Source organism: Dama dama, chromosome 25, assembly GCF_033118175.1.
Source record: "Dama dama isolate Ldn47 chromosome 25, ASM3311817v1, whole genome shotgun sequence".
Lineage (NCBI taxonomy): Eukaryota > Metazoa > Chordata > Mammalia > Artiodactyla > Cervidae > Dama > Dama dama.
Genome location: NC_083705.1, coordinates 19687992 through 19710163, shown reverse-complemented (window position 1 = coordinate 19710163; position 22172 = coordinate 19687992). Strand labels below are relative to the sequence as shown.

The 22172-nt window shown below is 41.2% G+C and overlaps 1 protein-coding gene across 1 annotated transcript in view; it reads left to right on the top strand.

Moving 5' to 3' along the window:
* The window catches only part of PIK3R1 (phosphoinositide-3-kinase regulatory subunit 1), a 92009-nt gene that overhangs the window by 39719 nt on the left and 30118 nt on the right, over window positions 1–22172 (top strand). The window lies entirely within an intron of this gene.

Here is a 22172-nt window from a genome sequence, read left to right as displayed (position 1 = left end):
GGATTCAAGCTGGATTTGGAGAAAGCGCCAACTAACAAATGGAATTATTCTGTCTTGTGAAAGGTTCCAGCCCTTTTAAAGCTTGACTCAGCGAGATAGAAAACAAATATTCTTGGGAAGAAACTGGGTTTGTTAGTACTTGGCGAGAAACTTTCAGAAAGGAAAGAACATTTCCCTTGGCCTCAGGAGCACATTCAATGTGAAATATGACTGTTTTTTAAAAGAGTTAAACTTAAATTTATCTTCGGGTCACTTATTTGACTTGAAAATAAATGGATCTAGTCCTTACTTTAAAAAGAAAAGATTCAGAATCCTATTTTAAATAAGATTATAGTTCACTACATTAGGCAAGATGCTCCCAACATCAGCTCTTCACTGAAAACAGCTGGGATTCCAGGGGTGTTTGCAGAAATCCTTACGAGCTGGGGGATGGGCGAAATGTGGCCAAGTTAGTTCCAGCTGCACACATTTGCCTTGTCTGAGCTCCTTATGGTAAGTGGAGCACACGCTTCAGAATTAACTGTGGTGGAGTCAGATTCTCTCAGCAGCGGACTGAGCAGGTGGAAAGTTTATTTAGTGAGAGGAATGACTGAGAACAGTGAGCTATAAATCCATCAATAGCCATTCCAAGAAAGAGCTGTTAAATGTCTTCTTTTTATTTTCCCACATATCCCATTTTGGGGGCTTGTTTTCGTATTTTTATAACCTTTCCAGAGTCTTGAGTGATTTTGAAATGCTTGCCACTTGGTCATAAATGTGACAAGTGAATAGGAGCCTGCACACTTGGATGTGATTTAGAGCGGCTGACCCGCCAGCGCTGGGGGTAACTTCTGAAGATGGCTCTGTGAACACCCTTTCTCCTGGCCCCAGCAGCAAACAGGAAGTGGACCAGGAGAGATTTGTTCTTGACAAAAGAATGATCTGTATCCTAACTCTGAACTTCACACACTGTTTAGATGTTCCTGTGTTTGGTGTGGTCAGTTCCCTTCTCTTGTCCTCTCTTCTCTTTAATTAGGGTGGAAAATGGAAAGTTTACTGAACAGAATTTTGAGTGGAATTTTAGATTGGAAAAGGACCATAGGGATCATCCAGTCCAGATTGAAAGGGAAAAAAAAGTCCAAAGAGGATGAATGATGTCGTGTTGGGATACTGGAATCTCTTCATAAAGCGAGAATCATCTTAAGGTGTCTTCATCTGAGACCTCTATCCAAAAGGGTAGCTTTCCAAAGACTGCTTTAGTGAAGTCTTCAGTTTAAAAAAATGGCTCTTTGTCAGGCATTCTAAGGACAGGATAATGGGTATGTTTCTTCAGAGTGCAGTGCAGGAGACCTGGGTTCGATCTCTGGGTTGAGAAGATGCCCTGGAGAAGGGAATGGCAACCCACTCCAGTATTCTTGCCTAGAGAATTCCGTGGACAGAGGAGTCTGGAGAGCTAAAGACCATGGGGTCACAAAGAATCAGACACGACTGGACAACTAACACTTTCACTTTCAATATTTCCTGAACACTGGTTTAATATTGAAGTCATTCTTAACCTTGGTGCTGATCTGAACAGACTAGTAATTGAGTTAGTCATCATCTGTAACTTACTTTGTATAATTTTAATGTGATTTAAGGGAAGACACCCTTGGAAGTGCTTAGCTATGGTTCATGCCCATAATCAATCATATTTATTTTTGGTCTTAAAACTTTATATAATACAGGGAAGTAGATTGCACAAGTACAGTCTTTCTTTTTTTTTTTTTTTTTAATGAAGTAGAGGAAACAGTATCTTAAATTAAATAAGGGTTTCCTGAGGATCCGGAATCTTATTCCTAAATTTTCCCCTGGGTAACCTCCAAATCCTCTCTTGCCTTTGTCCCTCGTTGACACAAGTCTGGTCACAATTTACACTGTGAATGGATACTATGCTACTCTGAGGTGATACTTGCTAGGCAGGGAAAGATTTCTTCAAGGGAAATAAATCCAGACTGGAACGTTAGTTGCTGGGTGGCTCCAGAAGCATTTCATTAGAGCTTAACTTCTGAGATTTTTCAGTAAGGGGAATGAAATTTAACAGTATATAATTTTCTAAAATTACTGAAAGAAAATAGTTTCAGCCCCTGATTTGCAAAGTACTTACTTTATAGTACTCTTGAAATTTTTGTTGGATACAGATTTTTCCATGCCACGGATGTGGAGGGAATGGCCCACTCTTGCTGATAAAGGGAAGCTAGTGTTGGACAGGAACAAATGGTGAATTCAGGGCTTTTCTGGAGTCTTTGGAGGTATTCATTCTTGACCAAGCTATATGCGAATAGCATCTTTATCTGGGTCTGCCTCTGATTCATCCTCACAGTCTCCTTCAGCAATGGATTAAACAAATGTCACTTGTTAGCTGCTTCTTCCTGACCCTAATGTACCAAGATTAATTTGAAGCCATATTCTATGAAATAGTCCTTGGGGGACATGGGTCAGTGATTTTATAATGATAGTGGGGGTTGGAGAACATGCTTAAGCTTGCTCATGGTGATTGTATGTATCTTCATTTTGATTCTCAGCTTCACTACTTTCATAGCATTCTTTTAGGATCCCAGCCTGACTTCATCCACACTGCACTGCTTCTTTTAACTCAGAACCTGAGGGCCACAGAGAAACATGCTGGCCGTCGGGGTGAAGCAGCTTTTAGCATTGGTGTCTGTGGTCTTCTATCACTCTTGTAATGGAGAGATTATAATATATACATTCATCAGTGTTCTTAGGTTGGCTGGAGTGTTATTTATGCTTCGCAGAATTCCCAAGAGTGGTGCTTGGGACTTTGGTCTGCAAGCCATTTCGCATTAAAATGCAGATAGGATCTTTAAAAACCACAAAGTCATGGGCTTTGCAGGCTTGGTAACCGAGTGCCTCTGCGGTGTGGTTTTTCTCTTTTTTTTTTTTCTGATGTACTTGGTTGCAAGTAGTGGGACACTGAACTCATAGGGGCGTATACACCGAAACCTTTAAAAATAGTGTCTATTTGTTCCACATAGCACGTTGTTCAAAACAACTTTGATGACCCCAACTGGATGTTTTTCTGGTCTTAAATGATAACATCCTGAACTTATTAACCTGGTCTTTCTCCCCCTTGACCACTCCCCTCTGCTTTTTTTCTTTATCTAGTTTCTCTCTCGAGCATCTCAAAAACAAACACATAGGAACTCATTTTGTAATCTGTCAAAGGGTCTAGAAATTGAAGGCGTTATTGTTATCCTTCTTTCTTTTACTGGTGGTGTTGCCGAAGCACTAACAGCGAGGATGGTTGGGTATCTTCAGTGATCATCCAGTCTCAGCTTTGCACACGCACCAAGAACCTGAGCATTTTAATGATCTTAATTAGACATGTTCTGATGATTCATTCATAGCAAAGTACTAAAGGGCCATATAAGTGGGTGTATGTTTTCAGAGAAGATCATGCTTGGAGTTTCTGTAGAAGAGGTTTGCCGCAGACCCTATTAAAGTCAGCCCCGTCCCTCTGACAGGACACAGAAAGCTTTGTTGGCAACTTCCATTTCAGTGATTGTTTATCAGACCTTTCCTAAGAGACTGGTTTCTGAGTGGGGGCGGAGGGCGGAGGGGGTGGGTGATGTGAGAGACCACGGGGCACTGGGCGGGAGGAGGGTTAGCGAGAGAGCGGGCTGATGGGGGAAGAAACGTTTGCCAAGCAGGACACCGGTTTAGGAGGGGAGGATGCAGGTGCTCAGGACCAGCCCCCTGGTTTCCAGTTGTTTTCGGCCTTGCCCTCTGGAAGGAGGCCAGTGTATGCACCTGGCCAGGGGTGGCTCGATGACTGGCCGGGTCGGGGTCACATTCGTACTTGTCCTCCGCAGGGCGTGGCCACACCCTGGAGAGGCAGACGTGCTTTATGGGGGCACCCTGGTCGCTTCTGTGGTGGGTACCACAGGGACATGGGCCACTGCATGGTCTATAGTCTGAGGTGGGAACCCCAGAGAGGGGGGGCTGCAGGGCCCAGCCAGGCCCTGCTCACCTCCACATCCCGTCATTCCTCTCCTTGTCAGTATTTTGAATTACAGGAGCAAGGAAAAGGGCTCATAACTCAAAGAAATGTGACAGACGGACAGGGAAGCCGCGTCTGCATCGGGAGAGGTCACAGTCCCTCTACCCACACATTTCACCCCCTCTCATCTACCAAGTAGCCTGCTGAAGTGCAGACTTTACCATGAAAGACCAACCAATTAATACAGGCCTGACCTTTAACGTTGGTCCTAATGCCTTTGGCTTATTATCTGCGGAAGATCCTAAAAGGGAGTGATAGAGTTTGATAGTCGGTAGGATGGGGAAAGGGACTTTCACTCCTCTGAAGTTATGATGCTTTTACTTGCATCTTGCAGAGCAGTATTCTCCTTCCTTTTTAGACAATTTTTGCAGAACACATTGACATTTTCAAACATTTACTGTATATGGTGTTGCTTAGATTTTTGTTTCATTGTTTTTTTTCTGACACCATAACATAATTTTCTTGTTCCTCAGTAACCTCTGAGTTATTCATATACCATCTTCAAGTGCTGAGTAAGGAAAGACCTGTTACTTATGGTTGTTAAAATCTTGGTGCTTTGTTACATTAGGTATTTTAACATATTGTTAACAGAAATGCACAACACAGTTGCTCAGTTATTTTCAAACGGCTAGTTCAGTTCTTAACCATTGTTCAGAGAACACTTGAAAAGATCTTAGAAATGATAACCCACTCCTTATAGTTTATGTCCAAGAAAACTGAGATCCAGAAAGAGTCAACTTAGAGGAGTCCAACATGCATTCATTAAAAGACTTTTGCGTATCAGGCACTTCAGAGAGTGCAGGGTCCGGTGATGGTCATCCTTGCTCTCATTCCCCGCCCTAGAGATGCCACCCGGTGCAAGAGAGGTGGAGGTGTCATTTGAACCTGGGTCAAACTAATTCTAAAGTGATCGCTCTTTCATTAAGTACCTAAGTTCTTAATTAAGCACCTCAGATGGATTGTGATCTGTCCAAAGTTTTATCTTCCAGTGGTCCTCATAGAACGAGAGTTCTTAAACATTTGTGGTGACAGGGACCCCTTTGTAAATGCATTCGGTCAGCTGATCACATCCTCTCTGTCCTTGTACAGTGAGTTTGGGGCACATTTCAGGAGTGATCTCCCCAAACCTATATTCTCTTCATGATCTTGAGCCCCTTTTTGGAAATACAAGTTTGCAGCTGAAATGAATCTCCTGGCTCTTCAGTGTAGGTGGTATGGACTTAGTTTTACAGGCCACACTCTTCAGCCAGTTTTCCTAGGTGTTACCACCACCAAGTAGCTCATTATACCAGGGTCTTCCCAAACCCTGAAACCATTCACACTGACACCTCAAAAGCCATGCTACCTCAAAGAACTCTGGGTCAGCTCCCTTTCGGGGAGCCAGCTCATGCAGACTTTTGCTTAGAAGTTCAGGTAGTTTGGAAATTCGTGCTGCCTTCAGACCTATAGACCTTATGCCAGAAAGAGCCCAGAGGGCTCAGAAGGATGCGCTCACTGGAGATTTCTATTCTTTCCTCATTGCCTTTCCTGCATGAGGAATCTTGATTCGGTGCCTTTGAGTTCTCTCTCATGTTATCACATCATCTGAATTGGAGCTGCTTGCCTCTTCCCGCCTCTGCCACCCATGAAACATTTCACATTTGGAGAAAACAATAGCAGTTTGACTTTCTAAAGGAAACAGCTTCTCTTCTGGGATCAAACTGGAAGCAGATATTTGAGCTGTGAAACTTTTTTTTTTTTTTTTAAGTGTCAGGAGCTGAATTGAAGCATCATGTTCCATGTACTGGGACAAAGTCAAGTTTTAGGGCTAGAAGCAGGCGGCGTGGACACCTGCTGCAGAAGAGACCACCTTGGACAGTTCAGTCTGTCCCTTAAGTGTCTCCACCCTTGTCCACAGCCCCATGTTTTAGCTGAAGTTTGAAGCCCAGAAGGCACTTACTATTGAACCCATAGGGCTTAGTCTCCAAGGTTTTATAAGAAGGGATACGTTAAATTATACCTTCTGAAAAGAATCAGTGTGTTAAGAGACTGAATATAAAGATGCTGGGTAGCACATTGGACCAGCTTATCAGAAGGAACGCTCTCTAAGGCGCCTGCCTCTGCCCATCAGAGTAGGTAGATATTTCCACCTCCATCCTTTTGTTTTGACTTCTGTTTATTTATCCTGCAGCAAATATCAGACATGTTAACGAACCCTAATTTTATAAATGAAATTATTGCAGCTCACGCTGTCAAGATGTGAACCTAACCAGACCTCAGATTTTCTGACTTAATAGCTGGACTGTAGCAGCCTTTCCCAGATAATGGAAGCTTCTGTCAACTGCAGTCAGCCACCTGTTTCTAACAGGAGGCACCCAGACACGCAGAATGCAAATTCTCAGGGTAGCCAGTAGCAGATGGAGAGCCACCAGATGAAGCAATTTCACTAATCACGGGCATTTCTGAAGAACCGACTTCCAGGTCTGGCCTCATGTCCTGACCCCAGGCCAGGCACTGTGATGGACCCCAGGCATCTGCTGCCTCATAGTCCAGAAGGTTCTTAGTGTATGATGAACTCTGCAGGTGCCCCAGCCTCCCAGTCAACCTGGACTCAATGCCTTCACAGTAGGGTTAAAGCTGGTTGTACTCATTATACACAGTAATGAGTAAAGAAGAGTAGAACACTCAGAACTCTTATTTGATCTTTGGGGATCTAAGGAATATATTTCTTTTTTGTCTGTTTTTAGTTTTGATCCCACAGCTCACATCTTTTGCAGATTACCAAACTCACATGAAGACAAGCCGAAAGCTCCCCTTTGTTGGGCCGTGCTTCCCGGTACAGGGTCCACCAGCCACGTGTTTCACAGTCACCCTGAGCCATGGAAGTGTGGCTGTGAGTATGAAAAGAGAAGCGAAAACTGTCAAATAGCTCATTAATAACTTTCATATCGATCATATGTTGAAATACTAATATTTTGGATATATAGTACTAAATAGAATATTAAACTTTGACCTGTTTCTCTTTGCTGGTAACGTGGCTAGTAGAAAATTTTAACCAACATGGCTTCCATTTGGACCTCACCATTAAAGGTACATGGAGTAGGAAATGGCAACCCACTCCAGTCTTCTTGCCTGAAAAATTCCGTGGATAGAGGAGTTGGGTGGGCTACAGTCTCTGGGGTCATAAAGAGTCAGACATGACTGAGGAACTGAAGCACATTAAAGGTACTGAGAGCCTCTCCTTTCTCTGAGTTTCTATAAACTCAGTGACTGTTTTGCATATTCTGTTGGATTCCATTTCATGTATGCATATCTGTGTCTTTTTTTCCAAAATGAATCGTCACTTACTCACAGACAGGACCTTGGAAATAGCCTGTCTCATACCATGATTTTCAGCAGCGGAGAGGACTGGTGGTCCCGATGGCTGGAGGGGCCTTCTCTCCTTTGTGAGTACAGAGCACATACGCGCAACATCCCATAGACTGTCACAGAGTTCAAAACACATGGTTAACCAGGGATGTGGGCCAGGCAGGGGGTGCTATTCCTGAGCTCTCTGCTTTCCTGGTCTGTCCTTGGGAGCACTCCAGACAGCTTTGTGTGTTTCTTTTGTTTTTTTTCCTTTGTGGTTCTGCCTCTTGGCTCTACTAGTTCCCAGAGCAGACAAGAAAAGGTGCAGTCTTTAAGGAAATCACTCGCCCTGTGTCCTCAGGGGGAATGACAGTACTGAAGAACCTTTGCAAGGCAAGTGCTGGTTGGTTCTCCAAACCAGATAACCCTTCTCAATTAAGTCCTGGCTCTGACTGGTACAGCCGTGTGAGCCTGGGCAAAGCTCTTAACTTCTTTGAGCCTCAGTTTTCTTCTGTGTAAAATGAGAATACTGATAGAACATTCCTCATAATCAGATAATTTCAGTAAAATAACTTAGCACAGTATCTGGCACATCATAAGTGTTACCCATTGTTGTTATTACAGTCATGGTAATGAGAGCCTCAGCTACTAAGCAGTCTTAAATTTTTTTTTTTCCTCATCTTGTGTAATTTAGGATTATTCCTACTGCCACATTTTTGAAAATGTATCATATTTCAAATGATAGAATGGTACATCCCAAGTCCATAGGGGACTGGGTAAACTCACAAAGATCTGGGGTTTGGGGAACAGGGCAGTTTCCTCTGAGCATCTCATTCTGTCCCTCTGCCGGTTTTATCACTGACATTTGTACTCACTGACTGCACAGCAGAGATCGCAAGCTGATTTTGCATGGACTCCCATTTACTGGAGCCCAGTGTGCTTTGCTCAGAAATCTCAAGATGTTGGAAGGAGCTCGGTTTACAAGCAACTCAATTCAGAAACTCAGAAGAGGGTGTGTGTGTGTGTCTGTGTGTGTGTGTGCGCGCGTGCATATGCATACTTGAACTCAGTTGTGTCCGACTCTTTGCAACCCCATGGTCGGCAGCCTGCCAGGCTCCTCTGTCTGTGGGATTTTTCCAGGCAAGAATACTGGAGTGGGTTGCCACTTCCTTCACCAGGGGATCTTCCAGACCCAGGGATCAAACCTGGGTCTCCTGCACTGTAGGCAAATTCGTTACCGGCTAAGCCACCAGGGAGACCCCAGAAGAGGGTGAACAGGAGAAAACTCCCTGGAGGAAAATCACAGGTGAAGGAGAATGAGCAGGGCCCTTGGATTCACACAGACATGGGTTGTAGTGTCTGCTCTGCCAAACACTAGTCAGTTGATCTTGCTGTAGCCATCTAACCTGTGTCTTTCCCACATACACAGTGAGATGGATGGACTTTGCAAGGCTGTTACCAGGACTAGGAAGTGACCTACATGACTAGAACAGTCTAAGCCGATGTCTACTCCCCACCTCCTTCCTCACTTGGCCTGACCCTCACTCTTAATTTCACGATCTTTCCTCCCCACCTCTGCCCCCTTAAATCGTGGTATATAGCAGGGGTCCGCAACCTCTGCAATCTGATGCCTGATGATCTGAGGTGGAGCTGATGTGATAATAATAGAATTAAAATGCGCTTGAATCATCCCAAACACCCCCACTGCCTGTCCATGGAAAAATTGTCTTCCACAAAACCGGTCTGTGGTGCCAGAAAGGTTGGAGACTGCTGAATAGAAACCAGTTAGTGTTACATTTCCTGACTTGCAGCAGCAGTGACTTTGGAGTATACTTAAGAACATGTAGTTAGTAGTCTTCCATGAGATTCACTTATAGAAACGGGAGAGAGATTTTAGTTCTTTTTGAATTTACTATTCATTCTGGAAAAGTGGAAGTTTATATCTCACTTAAAAACACTTTCAAAAAAGTTTCCCCTCCTCTGTTAGAAATGATGGGTTAAAGTATAAGAATGAAATACAACTAAATGTTGCCATTTTCCTACTTACTTTATTTAGTTTACCCCCACCCGGTTGTTTGAAGTAAGTTTTTGCTTGGGGCCAGCTGTCTCCCAGGAACCTGTGATTTTTGTCAGATTTACAGCAACATGGTGGCTAGCTGGAATATAGGGTTGTTTTTACAGTAATTTATGATTAAATGCAATTTAGTATTTTATATTGGGCATATGATCTCCTTGACTTTTTTCTTCAAATCATGGAATTTTAAGGACTAGTAGTTATTTTAGAACTTATCTAATCCTTAGCACTTCATTGATACAGAAGTGAAGACCCAGAGGTATTAAATGTCTTTCCCAAAGCTCCCAGTGTGATACTGACAGATCTAGAGCTCATGTCCTTGCCTTTGTCTTTTTTTTCCCTACTATGACACAGTGGCTTCTGGGTTGTCTTTCATCTGATACAGTAACAATCTTGCATAGGTATGGCATTTTAATAGTGTGTTGGGTTTTTTTTTAACAGAAGTCACAGAAAGTCTGGCAGTGTATTTTAAGACCCTAATTTTCTGTTTCTTAAATAGATTACATTCAAGTAATACCCAGAAAGTATTTTACAGGCTGAAATGAAAGCGTTTAGTCTTTAAGAGACTAATGCAAAAAGTGACCAACAGGGGGAAACCTTCTACAGCCTTTTGGATTAATTCGCTTAGGTTTAGCCCCTTTGAAAAGCTCCTGTTGAGGTCAGCAAAAAACATCTGTTGACTTATTTATAGCCACAGTTTCTAAGAAGCATATTCTATAGCAGATGAAAAAGTAGTTGACAGATCATAATTCATAAAGTTACTGAGGCCTAATCTAATAGAACAAAATGTACAAAACTGGCTCCTGTGGTTCAGGCCCTATCACTTCCCTTTCAACTGAAGACAGAACGGTGTAACACAGTGGAGCACAGTTTGTTCTGGTGGTTAAGAAAGAGGCCACTGGGTCCTTGTTCATGAACAACGTCACAGGTGTTTCAGTTGTAGGAAACCACGTTTTTCTGACCAATCTCACTTGTCACTGGGATGTTTAAACACGGTCATACCTACAAATTGTTACTGGTGTATTTTCTGTTAAGAATCTAATATGTTGATGGGAATGACTGATTGAATACTTCTGTATCTGGGTTAAGCTTAACTTTTTACTTCACTCCTCTTCTTTGACCACGTATTGTATTATAATATTTGACAAAGCCACATTGCCCTGGCTGACTTCTAAGCAATTACTAAAATTATACCTAAAAAAATCTGTATTTTTTAGCTCACTCTGGTCTTTTTGGGAACGTAGTCAGATTTCTTTCTATAATTAATCTATTTTATATTTTGCTTCTGTTCTGTCTGTAGGACCTCCTGTATATCACAGTTGGTTTTTTTGTTTCTCGTTTTCTGTTTTTTGTTTGTTTGTTTTTTAGTCACAGTTTAGGGGGAAAGAAAATGGTATATTGGTCTGGCACAGTTAAGTCCCTGTAGCATAGTACTATTTATTACCCTGTGCTTTTTTGAGAATTTAATGATAGGATCCAACTGCTGCCAATACTGACCCATCTAAAATTGTTATCCTTAAAAAGAAAATTATATCCAGAACAAGTCCATAGACTTCCTTAGCTGCGGGGTGAATAGCCTTGTGTTCATTTCACAAATGATTGTTGTACATTGTGAAAATGGAGAATTTATTAACTCACCAGAATTACTCACATTTGTCTGAGGTAGTAAAAGTATCACTCTATTTTTTAAAAACTCTTGATTCCTCACACAATTGTTAATGGTTGTGTTTGCTTATATCTCATAGTTGCTATCCTTTATTGTATATATGAATTGCTTAGTTTTCTGTGATTTTTTTAAAAAAAGACATTTAATCAAAAAGTGTGATTAAGTTATCTCTTCCTTCCTTAGTTTTCTCTGTTAGTTGACAGGGTATTTCTATTCAGTTGTTTTCAGGTCCCTTCTCTTTTTCACCTTTTTCTTTCTAATCCTGTGGACACATCATCTTTTTCCTTTTCTCTGCCTCTTTGATCATGAGCATTTTACTCCCTTCATATCCTTATTAAGCAGGCATATCACATTAATACTTCATTTTGGACTCTTTGAAATATAAGTTACTATGTAAGTCTTTAATTTTTTTTTTTTTCTTTTGGTAAATTATTTGCTGGGCCCTTTCCCCATCTGATGATTAACCAAAATAAGTCCATCTGTACCTTGCAGAAAGTGATAAGTTAGTCAGCTATATTTAGCTAAATAAAACCCATTACATCCTTGGGGAAGAATGTGCTTAGTTTAGCCTTATGAGAAAACATTTAATAAATGCTGTCCTGAAAATATTTAGCCTGGCTGAGTAGACTGGCGAGGGTTCAGTCCTGATAAAGCTGAGGTGATGGTGAGAAGCTGACCCTCTAGTCCAAGCTCAGGTTGAACAATTGCACCTCTTATCAATAAGGGGTGTAGCTGTGGGTGTCTCCTGTATTTACCATTGGCTTCCTGCAAGGATTTTCCACCCACTTCTCATGACTCGTAGCCTCCAGAAGGACATATGCAGTGTGTCTGCGTAAGGAGGAAATGAGGTTCATGGAGTGGTTTTATGGCCAACGTGCTGAACTTGGCCTCAGTTTCCTCCTCTGTAAAATGGGGACAATCATAATACCACACAAAGTTCTGCACACTAAATGAGGTGAAGCACATCTAGTGCTGAGCAGTTTCCAACACTAGTTGTTCAGTACATAGAAACTACTGGTTGTAGTGGTAGTAACTTGTCAGGCCAGCTTTTCTAATGTTTCCTTACCTTCCTCCCTCCCACCCACCCTGCAGTTTAACAAGCTGAGTCCTCTGAATGTGGCAAGGTAGGAAAAGCTCTTGTGTGGGCATCAGAACTGGGTTCTAGCCCTTGGCCTGAACTTCTGTGGGACCTTGGGCATGTTGTGACCCAAGTGATCTCTTCCCACACAATGGTACACAGAGGCACAGAGCAACAGTAATAAGATCACACCTTGGTCTCCATTCTGTGGGTGATCCTTAGCTTTGGAAGAGAAGAAGAATGCTCATCTCTCTCTTTTGATATCTTCTTGGATATGATAGCAGATCTAGTTAGAATTGAGAGCCAGACCCATCACCTGCCTGACACATTTTGAATATTGGACTGTGGGATCTGGTGTAAGGTCAGCCTGTGAAGCCCAGGGCAATTTAAGCAACAAGCTATCAGTGTGTGAAGGTTAATTGTTGGGAGTTTGTCTCCCACAGGGATCTGGATTTTCCCTCTCCAGTTGGTGGGCCCAATCCTTGCTATTCAGAGTGCTCTGAGGACCAGCAGCTGGGCATCACTTCGGAGCTTGCTGGAAATGCAAAATCCCGAACCTCACCCTGATCTACCGAATCAGGTTATTAATACACATTAAAGTTCAGGAAGCACTGCCCCAAATGGCTGCCATGGGGAATATTCTATCTGACACAGAGGATGCTTACTAAATACCTATAGAATTGGTATTTGGCGTTTATTTATTTTTTCCCCCCTAGATTTATAGCTTTTTCCTCTCTTTGGGTATAGTGTGTTGATGTGTTAGGTAGCTCAGTTTGTCATGACAAAACACCATATCAAAGTGGCTTAAATAGCAACAAAAAAAGTAGTTTCTCAGTTCAGATCATGTGGCTGAAAGTCTGAGATCCAGGTGCCAGTGTGGTTGAGTTCTGGGGGGGGGCCCTTTCCTGTACTATGTACAGTAGCTTGTTTTGTGTTCTCACATATTAGGGCGGGCACTAGTGGTAAAGAACCCACCTGCCAATGCAGGAGACATAAGAGACGTGAGTTTGATCCCTGGGTCAGAAAGATCCCCTGGAGAAGGAAATGGCCACCTGCTCTGGTATTCTTGCCTGGAGAATCCCACAGAGAGAGGAGCCTGGAGGGCTACAGTCTATGGGGTCACAAAGAGTTGGCCATGACTGGAGTGACTTTAGCACATATTGGGGCTCGCTGGTATCTCTTCTTACAAGGGCACTAATCCCATTGTGATGGCCCCCACCCTTATGATTTTATCTCAGTTTAATTACCTCCCAAAGGTTGCATCTCCAAATACCACGCTGGGAGTAAGGCTTCAATATATTAACTTGGAGGGATGTGGTTCAGTCCATGGCAACTGATTTCTGCAACTTACTTTGAGATTCATTCAAAAAAGTAAAATAGGCAGGTGGAAAGATACGTAATAAATATAGTAAAATATTAATAATAAAATCTAGGATGAGGATATATATTTATGTCCACATTTACTGTACAGTTCTTAATGGCATATTCAAAATTGTCAGAGAAAAAGCCCTGCTGTCTTTAGTTACTGGAGTGAATTTAGTGGTTCTTTTCTGTGATTTCCATCCAGGCTTTCTTAAAACGGCCTCGCTGGACAGCTTTGCCTCTTTGGCAGGAGCCCCCTCTGCACGCCCTCCTTGGTCGGGTAATGTCCTGCGTCCACACTGTTAGTTAGAAGGTTCCAACCTCCAGTGAGATGCTTCATTCTGGCCTCCGGTTTCCCCAGTAGTATCTTTCTGCTCGGTTTCTCGTTTACATTGGCCCTCTCCTAATAAGAGGATCCTTCAATTCTTATGAGGTTGGGGCTTCTCAAGTTTCATTGAAAGAGCCTACATAAAGCATTTCTAACTTTCTCTGCACTTGACTGTGAAATCTATTATCAGATGAAAGTGGGAGAGAAGGGTGTTCCTCCGTGGTCCACCCTGCTCCTGAGAGACAGCGTGACTCGCCTGGAGCCCCCCCCCCCCCATGTTATTAACGGGGCTCCCATTGTTTTTAGGACCGTCAGGATCTGAAGTTTAGGGTATTTTCTCGTGAGGGGCAATGTACTGACTTGTTTATTTGGTCAGTTCCGTTCAGTCACTCAGTTGTCTCCAACTCTTTGCGACCCCATGGACTGCAGCACGCCAGGCCTCCCTGTCCATCACCAGCTCCTGGAGCTCGCTCAAACTCATGTCCTTTGAGTCGGTGATGCCATCCAACCATCTCATCCTCTGTTGTCCCCTTCTCCCCCTGCCTGCAATCTTTCCCAGCAACAGGGTCTTCTCTAATGAGTCAGTTCTTCGCGTCAGGTGACCAAAGTGAACATTCAGGACTGATTCCTTTATGGATGGATTGACTGGTTCAATCTCCTTGCAGTCCAAGGGATTCTCCAACACCACAGTTCAAAAGCATCAATTCTTCATCGGCGCACAGCTATCTTTATAGTCCAACTGTCACATCCATACATGACAACTGGACAAATCATAGCTTTGACTACAAAGACCTTTGTTGTGTAGTGGTAATGTCTCTGCTTTTTAACATGCTGTCTAGGTTGGTCATAGCTTGTCTTCCAAGGAGCAAGCGTCTTTTCATTTCATGGCTGTAGTCACCATCTGCAGTGATTTTGGAGCCCCAGAAAAGTCTCTCACCTTTTCCATTGTTTCCCCATCTATTTGCCATGAAGTGATGGGACCCGATGCCATGATCTTAGTTTTCTGAATATTGAGTTTTAAGCCAAGTTTTTTGCTCTCCTCTCACTTGTATCAAGAGGCTCTTTAGTTCCTCTTCACTTTCTGCCATAAGGGTGGTGTCATTTGCATATCTGAGGTTATTGATATTTCTCCCGGCAATCATGATTCCAGCTTATGCTTCATCCAGCCCAGTATTTCACATGATGTACTCTGCATATAAGTTAGATAAACAGGGTGACAATATACAGCCTTGACATACTCCTTTCCCGATTTGGAACCAGTCTGTTGTTTCATATCCAGTTCTAACTATTGCTTGTTGACCTGCATACAGATTTCTCAGAAGGCAGGTAAGGTGATCTGGTATTCCCATCTCTTTAAGAATTTTCCACAGTTTGTGGTGATCCACACAGTCAAAGGCTTTGGCGTAGTCAAAAAATCAGAAGTAGATGTTTTTCTGGAACTCTTGCTTTTTTGATGATCCAACGGGTGTTGGCAATTTAATCTCTGGTTCTTCTGCCTTTTCTAAATCCAATTTGAACATCTGTAAGTTCACGGTTAATGTACTGTTGAAGCCTGGCTTGGAAAATTTTGAACATTACTCTGCTAGCGTGTGAGATGAGTGCAATCGCGTGGTAGCTTGAACATCCTTTGTTTATTTGGTGGGGAGTGCAAAAACTGGTATTATTAGAGTCATTTTACTTGAAGACACCAGAAAGTATCAATACTATAGCTGCCCACTTGGGGAGCATCCACTGTGTGTCACAGGAATCCCTTGTTGCAGTTACCCTTAAACTAGGGAGCCTTGGTGGGAAATTTGGGGAAACTTATCACAGGTTTCTGTCTTTGAAAAGAAGAAATAAGATTCTGGTGGAAAGAAACAGGTTCAAGCTGAACTCGGGGACACTATTCAGGAGGTTTGTGATTGAATGACTTCATTTCTCTCAGTCTCCTTACCTTTAAATTGAGGGTGATAAGGAACTGCTATGAAAAATAAGTGAACGCCTGTCTGTAAGATGCTTAGTGTGGCGGTGTGATTCATGAGTGATGTTCAGTAACGTTCACTCACTCAATAAATGGTCAAGTGCCCGTTGGGTTTGAGTCACACGATTCTTCCTCTCTTTCCTTCCCTTTCGGGACCTCTCAGCACACTTTGTATGAAGTCTTTCTAAGCCAATCAACCAAAGGATCCCAACTTTCCTTATAAACCATTAGGTTCCCAGATCCTAGGGACTCAACTACAAATTATTTTCCGTGTGGGGAGAGGGGGAAGTCTTTTTCTCTTCACCATTTATCTCTCGCCCTGCATCTTAATTTGCTCTATGCTATAAATGGTAATCTTTAAATCAGACTCCAATTTAGGTGATAAGAATCACAATTAATTAGGCTAGCCTGTCAAAGATTAAGTGTAATCTTGCATTTCAATTATCTCAATGCCAAGACTTCAGCCAAGGCCATCAGAAGTGAAACTCTAATGTCTGCTTATGTTTAATAAAGTCTTTGCCTGCTGTTTGTTTCCTGGACTAGTCTCTTGTCTAGAAATAAATTAGATGGACAGAGGATCTTAGATCCCTTCCCCCCACCCCCCCCCCCACCCCTGCTGTGGAGCAGAAGAGATACATGGGAGAAGATAAAACTTAAAGGTATTAAAGACTAATTAGTTTAGGGGATCTGAAAAGATTTGCAAACTTCTTGTTTAAATCTGTTGACAACTCTTTAATTCCCTCCAACTAGTTATGCCTAAAAATAGTGCAGTTATGGCTGAAGATTTTGACATTTACTTTCTACTCCCATTTTCAGTTGCTCGTATTTTTTTTCTTCCTCCTATTCCAAAAGAAAAATCCTAGTTTTCACCAAGTTCAGTATCATTCCAACTATATTTTTCCTTTACATTCAGAAAACTGAAACACAGTAACTCAGATAGATTGTCCTTATAGGGGGAAAGTACACTGTAGTGAAAATCATGTGATAATTTAGGTATGATTTCTGAAAAGATACTGAGTGTTTTTTTACATATAGAAAGGCAAAATGCAGATATCTACTCTAATTAAATGTTTCCTGTTTGTCACCTTAAAGAAAAACTTGAGAATTCTGTCTTAATTAATAATTTCTGGTGTTAATACTTACCATTGCTTTTGGGTATTTTAAAAATCTATGAATAATAGAAAAGATTAAATGGATGATTCAAAACTAATAATAGCTACCCATTAGCTTGCGCTTGCTACATTCTAGGCACTGTGCTTACCCATGTTTCTTTATAAATTATTCATTTAATCCTTGGTACACTTAAAATTGTTCCCATTTTACAGGTGAAGAAACTGGGGTTCAAGTTAATTAACATACCCAAGATTATACTCAGTAAGTGGCAAAACCAAGATTAAAACCCAGGTCTCTTTGGCTTTAAAGTTGTGCTTTTAGTAATTTCTCTACTGCTGATTAAACAGTTCCAAAGTTAAGGAACTCATGATTATTTTATCTTGGTGGGGTTTGTTTGTTTGTTTTGTTTAGCTTTTTTCTGCGTTGTCTTAGCCAGCATTTGTTACAGCTTTGCCCATAGAACTTGAGAAGTTTAAACGTTCAGAGTACTAACCATTATAAGCATAAAGTATGAATGTGCTTATAAGATTTATTTAAGAAAAGTATTTTGGGGATTAGATTTTAGTCTACCAGAATGTCCATTTTTCACTTGAAAGAATGAGAGAGATTGTTCCAGGTGGAAAAAAGTTTTGATTGAGCAACAGTTAATAGGCAAGCATATTGATTTAATACTGATCCACGCTTTGCATATACTTTCTTTTCTGTTTATTTGTACTACATTTGAAAAGGTAAGTGGCAGCTTTTTATGTACTTCCAAGCTGCTTCCATCAGTAATGAAATACTTGGCTTGGGCCATTTCTGGAGTCCCAGAATTTCAGCTTAAATTTTCCGCTCGTCCCTGCCAGGCCCTAATTCTGAAATATCTTTTTTTATGGAGAAGGCCTCCAAAAGGTGCAGCTGTGCGCTGGTTTCATCTTGCACTTCGTAGCGGCGTTGGCACTGTTGAACGTGAGGAATGCCACTGTCTCCCACACACCACTGGCGCCCAAGGACTGTTCAGGCCTGTCCATGTTGGTGATTTGGGAAGGGCCTCCGTCGGGAGGGAAGGCTCTCTCCTGTTCCATGCGATTGGTTGTCGCCAGGGCAAAGGGGGGGAAATAGAACTAGTGGAAAATGCAGCATCTGATGAGTTTGAGCAGGCCCTGGGAGTTGGTGATGGACAGGGAAGCCTGGTGTGCTGGGGTCCATGGGGTTGCAAAGAGTGGGACACCACTGAGCGACTGAACTGACTGACTGATGTGTCCTCAAGAATGCTTTTCTGCAGCCCGGGACAGCTAATTCATTAGTTTGTTGTTGTTCAGTCGCTCAGTAGCATCTGACTCTGCGATCCCTTGGAACTGCAGCACGCCAGGCTTCCCTGTCCTTCACTATCTCCTGGAGGTTGCTCAAACTCATGTCCATCCAACCATCTCATCCTTTTGTTGCCCCGTTTTCCTGCCCTCAGTCTTTCCCAGCATCAGGGAGTGGGCTGATGAATGGGCTCTTAAACAGTATGAATAGTCCATTGGTGTTCCTATAAAACGCTGATGCCTCTTTTTTTTTTTTTGAAACAAGACGCATCTTGGCTTTACCACCACTTTTAGAGCCTTCTGCTTTTCTTGTCTTCTTTCTCTCTGAGTAATACTGATATCTTTTGATGAAAAGTGATTCAGCTAAGTGGAAAACTGGTGTTGGCTTACAGTGGAGGAATCTAAAATTCACCCAGCTTTAAGAGTAAACTTGGCTCTCCACACGTGTACACTGATTACAGCAGGATTCAAAACCAGAAAACATTCCTCATTCAGGCATACAAATCTGTCTGTAAGGTGAAATCAAATGAGAATTTATATGTAAACTTGATAAGGATTACGCTCTGCTAATTTGTGTTTTGTTTAATGGTCACCATATATGACCTCTATATTGTGTATGTGTGTGTGTGTGTGTGTATATATGACTTCCATTATGTTTCAGTTTATTGACCTGTATGATGTACGTTATCAAGGACTTTTCAAAGAACAACTTGCCAAATTTGGTACTTCCTAGCAGTTGTCATTTCCTGCTGAAATTCTTTAAAATGGGATCTAACAGAAGTGTAAATATTGACCTTGAATATTTAATAAAGGAATAGTTGATTTTAGGATTGTTGAAATAATTAATATTTTGCTTTAAAATGCTTTTTAGACTTTCACTGTTAATTGAGCCTATTACTCAAAGTAGAAAAGGTGAACTTCAGAAGTTTCTCGGGTAAAGCTTCCACATCCCCTGTGTTTAAATATTTTAAAAGGAAATGGACTGAATCATAGATATTGTACTACAGAATAGGAAATCCTTGCATTGTTATTTTTAAAAAACCTTGTGTCTTTGTAAAATTTACTTTTTAAAACTCCCATTGCAAAACTTTAACCAGTTGTAATGATTTATACATTTGAGTAATAAGCTTTCTTCAATATTAAAAAAAAAATTCAGTGATAAATTCACTCAGTGTGTTACAAAGGAGTACCTGTACTTCCTACTGCATACGTCTAGTATTTTTCTTTTTAAAATATTCTGGGGTGTACTTTTGAGAAAGGTGTTGAGAAAGCCATCACAGTGCTTTTTAGAAACTTCATGTCGCACTTGTATGCGTGAAACAAATGATACTTTGCATCTCAGGATATGGAAAGCAAACTACCATGTTTTGCCAAAGAAACATTGAAAGGACTTAGAAAAGAATTTTTTTTCCCCTCCTTCAAACTAAAGTGAAGAAATAAGAGTGGTAGAAACAATTTTATATGTAGTATTTGCCAGCCCAGTAATATAACAACTGTTGTGTGCACATTTCAATCACAGTTAGGTGAAATCTTTAATTACCACTTAATTTAACTTTCATATTTGCTTGCAGAAATGATCATGTTGATAAGATTCTGGGAGAAGATAAACTTTTATTAAGCAATTCCATCTTTGGTTGCCAACTTTTTTTTTTTTAATTAAAAAAAAATGCTTCTGTAATTTATGAGGGAAGAGAAAGAGGAACAAGACATGTTAGTTGGATGAATGTTGTGCAGATATGTGGGTTCGTGTATTTACTATTTAATCTTTAGCTTTTTGCACTTTGGTATACGCTGAGATCTGTAAGTTTGAGAAGGTTAAGAGATGATCCAGTCAGTCCTAATTAATAATATTTTTCTCCTGTTACATGTGCTGATAGGAAATTTCATTTTGCTCAGTGTAGAAGGCATCTGTAGGGGAGGATAGTTTTGTGAGCTGATAATCTAAGGCAAAAGGAAATAGTTTATAGTTTATCAGAGGAAATGAGAGGCTGTGCTCTTTTATGGTATTTCTTTTTTTATTTACAGTGCTTTTAACTAAAAGACTAGTTAAAAAGAAACTTTCAAGATATTTGCATTTTTTACTAAAGAATAGGTGATTTACAGTATCATGTTAACTTCAGGTGTGCGGCATAGCAAGCAATTCAGTTTCATATATACATGTATATAGTCTTCAGATTTTCCTCTGTACAGGTTATTGCAAAATACTGAGTTCCCTGTGCTATACAGTAGGTCCTTGTTGATTATCTATTTTATATATAGTGGTGTGTATATGTTAATCCCAATCTCCTAATGTATCCCTCCCCCCACCCCAAGATACTTCTATTTTAAGGACTTTTCAGGTATACTCATATTTTAACAGATTTGGGCAATGTCATTGCTGGATTTTTTTTCAGGCAGTGGGTAGGGGTCACTTGCACGGATTTGCGTCTCATAATAGCATGTCTTAAAACTTATTACTAACCCAAAACAGATGACTAGCTCCATTCTTGGATATTCTGATGCTGGGGGTTTGTAGTTGTACCAGCAGTCTGTCTGCATGACGAGTTCTCCGGGTGATCCATAGGCTCAGGTTGGTGGCGGAAACACAGGTGAGGCGAAGTTCCCCCTCAGCTCTCTGCATCGTGACTGTCTGGCAAGTCAGTAGCATGCCTGCCTTGCTTTTATGAAGTGCAAAGTGTGTTCAAGTGCTGTTGCAGTAGGACAAAGTGGCCCAGGAAGCTCAGTGAGAAACCTTGTGTGCCCTGTGTTCAGACGTTGTTGAGTCCCATGTACCAATGCTGGGTGCTTGGGGCTGGCCCTATAGTGGGGTTTTTGTAGTATGAAGTCAACTCAGGAATCTTTCATGTGCTTTTGACGAAACTTGCCCTTGTTCAGGCTATGGGACTCTGCTCTTCAGGACTGTGGTCAGTAGTTGTTTACAGCTATTTCATTTTAAATCAATAGACATTAAAAATTCTCTTCTTCCATTGCAGCAGTTACATTCCAAGTGCTCAGAGCACTTGCTGGGTAGCACAGCTAATAGATCATTTCCCTCATCACAGCAAGTTCTTCTGGAGAGTGCTGCTATAGGATTTTCTTCTGTAACATAGCTCTTTTCTTTTTATCCACGGTAGTTGGTATGGCTAACAGAGTTAGGTGACAAGACCACGTTACTCTCTCAGGGAAGAGAAGGGTCTTATACTACAGGCTCTGGGTTTCCAAAATCACATCAACAATACTTAATTTTCTGAGTTCAAAGTTTAACATAATCTTACTTGACTGTTGTGAATCTGTTGTTTCTCTGTGCTAACTCACTATTAGAAAGATGGGCTGCATTAGAAATTTGCTTAACATGATATATGGCTTAAAAAGTCACACCACTGAAATCTCATTGAAACAAAATTGTCAATATTTAGTCTTAGATTATATAAACTATGTGGGAGTACATATACAGCTATGAACCTTAAGTGTCTAAAAGTGATTTATGGGTGGCTGATAAATAGACTGCACAGGTAGGTATTTTCATAAAGACTGTTTACCTATATTTTGCATTTTGAGAAATTTGAGGTGCGTATATTTAGCTCCCTCTTCTGGTATCTTATGAGAAAAGTATTTATATATATTTTTTGGAGTGAAAAATACAGTTATCAAATGTTGAAGGACATAATGTGTGTCACCCAATTAGATTTTTTTCTTTTGTTATCATTTGGTAAAACATGTAAATAAAAGCGTGGAAAGAATACTTCATGACAGTATCACATGTGTTAAGCTATTGACTGACCAAAACATGTGTAAGCCAATAAAGGCATTTCAATAGCAGGTCCATGGGGACTGGAGTGTTGGGTGGCCAGTGATCATTTGTACCTGCTTCATATTTGATATTACACCCACCTTGGCATTTGTGGAGCTTGGGCTAAAACACAAAGGAGGCTCAAGTGACGTGCATCTGAATATTTGAAA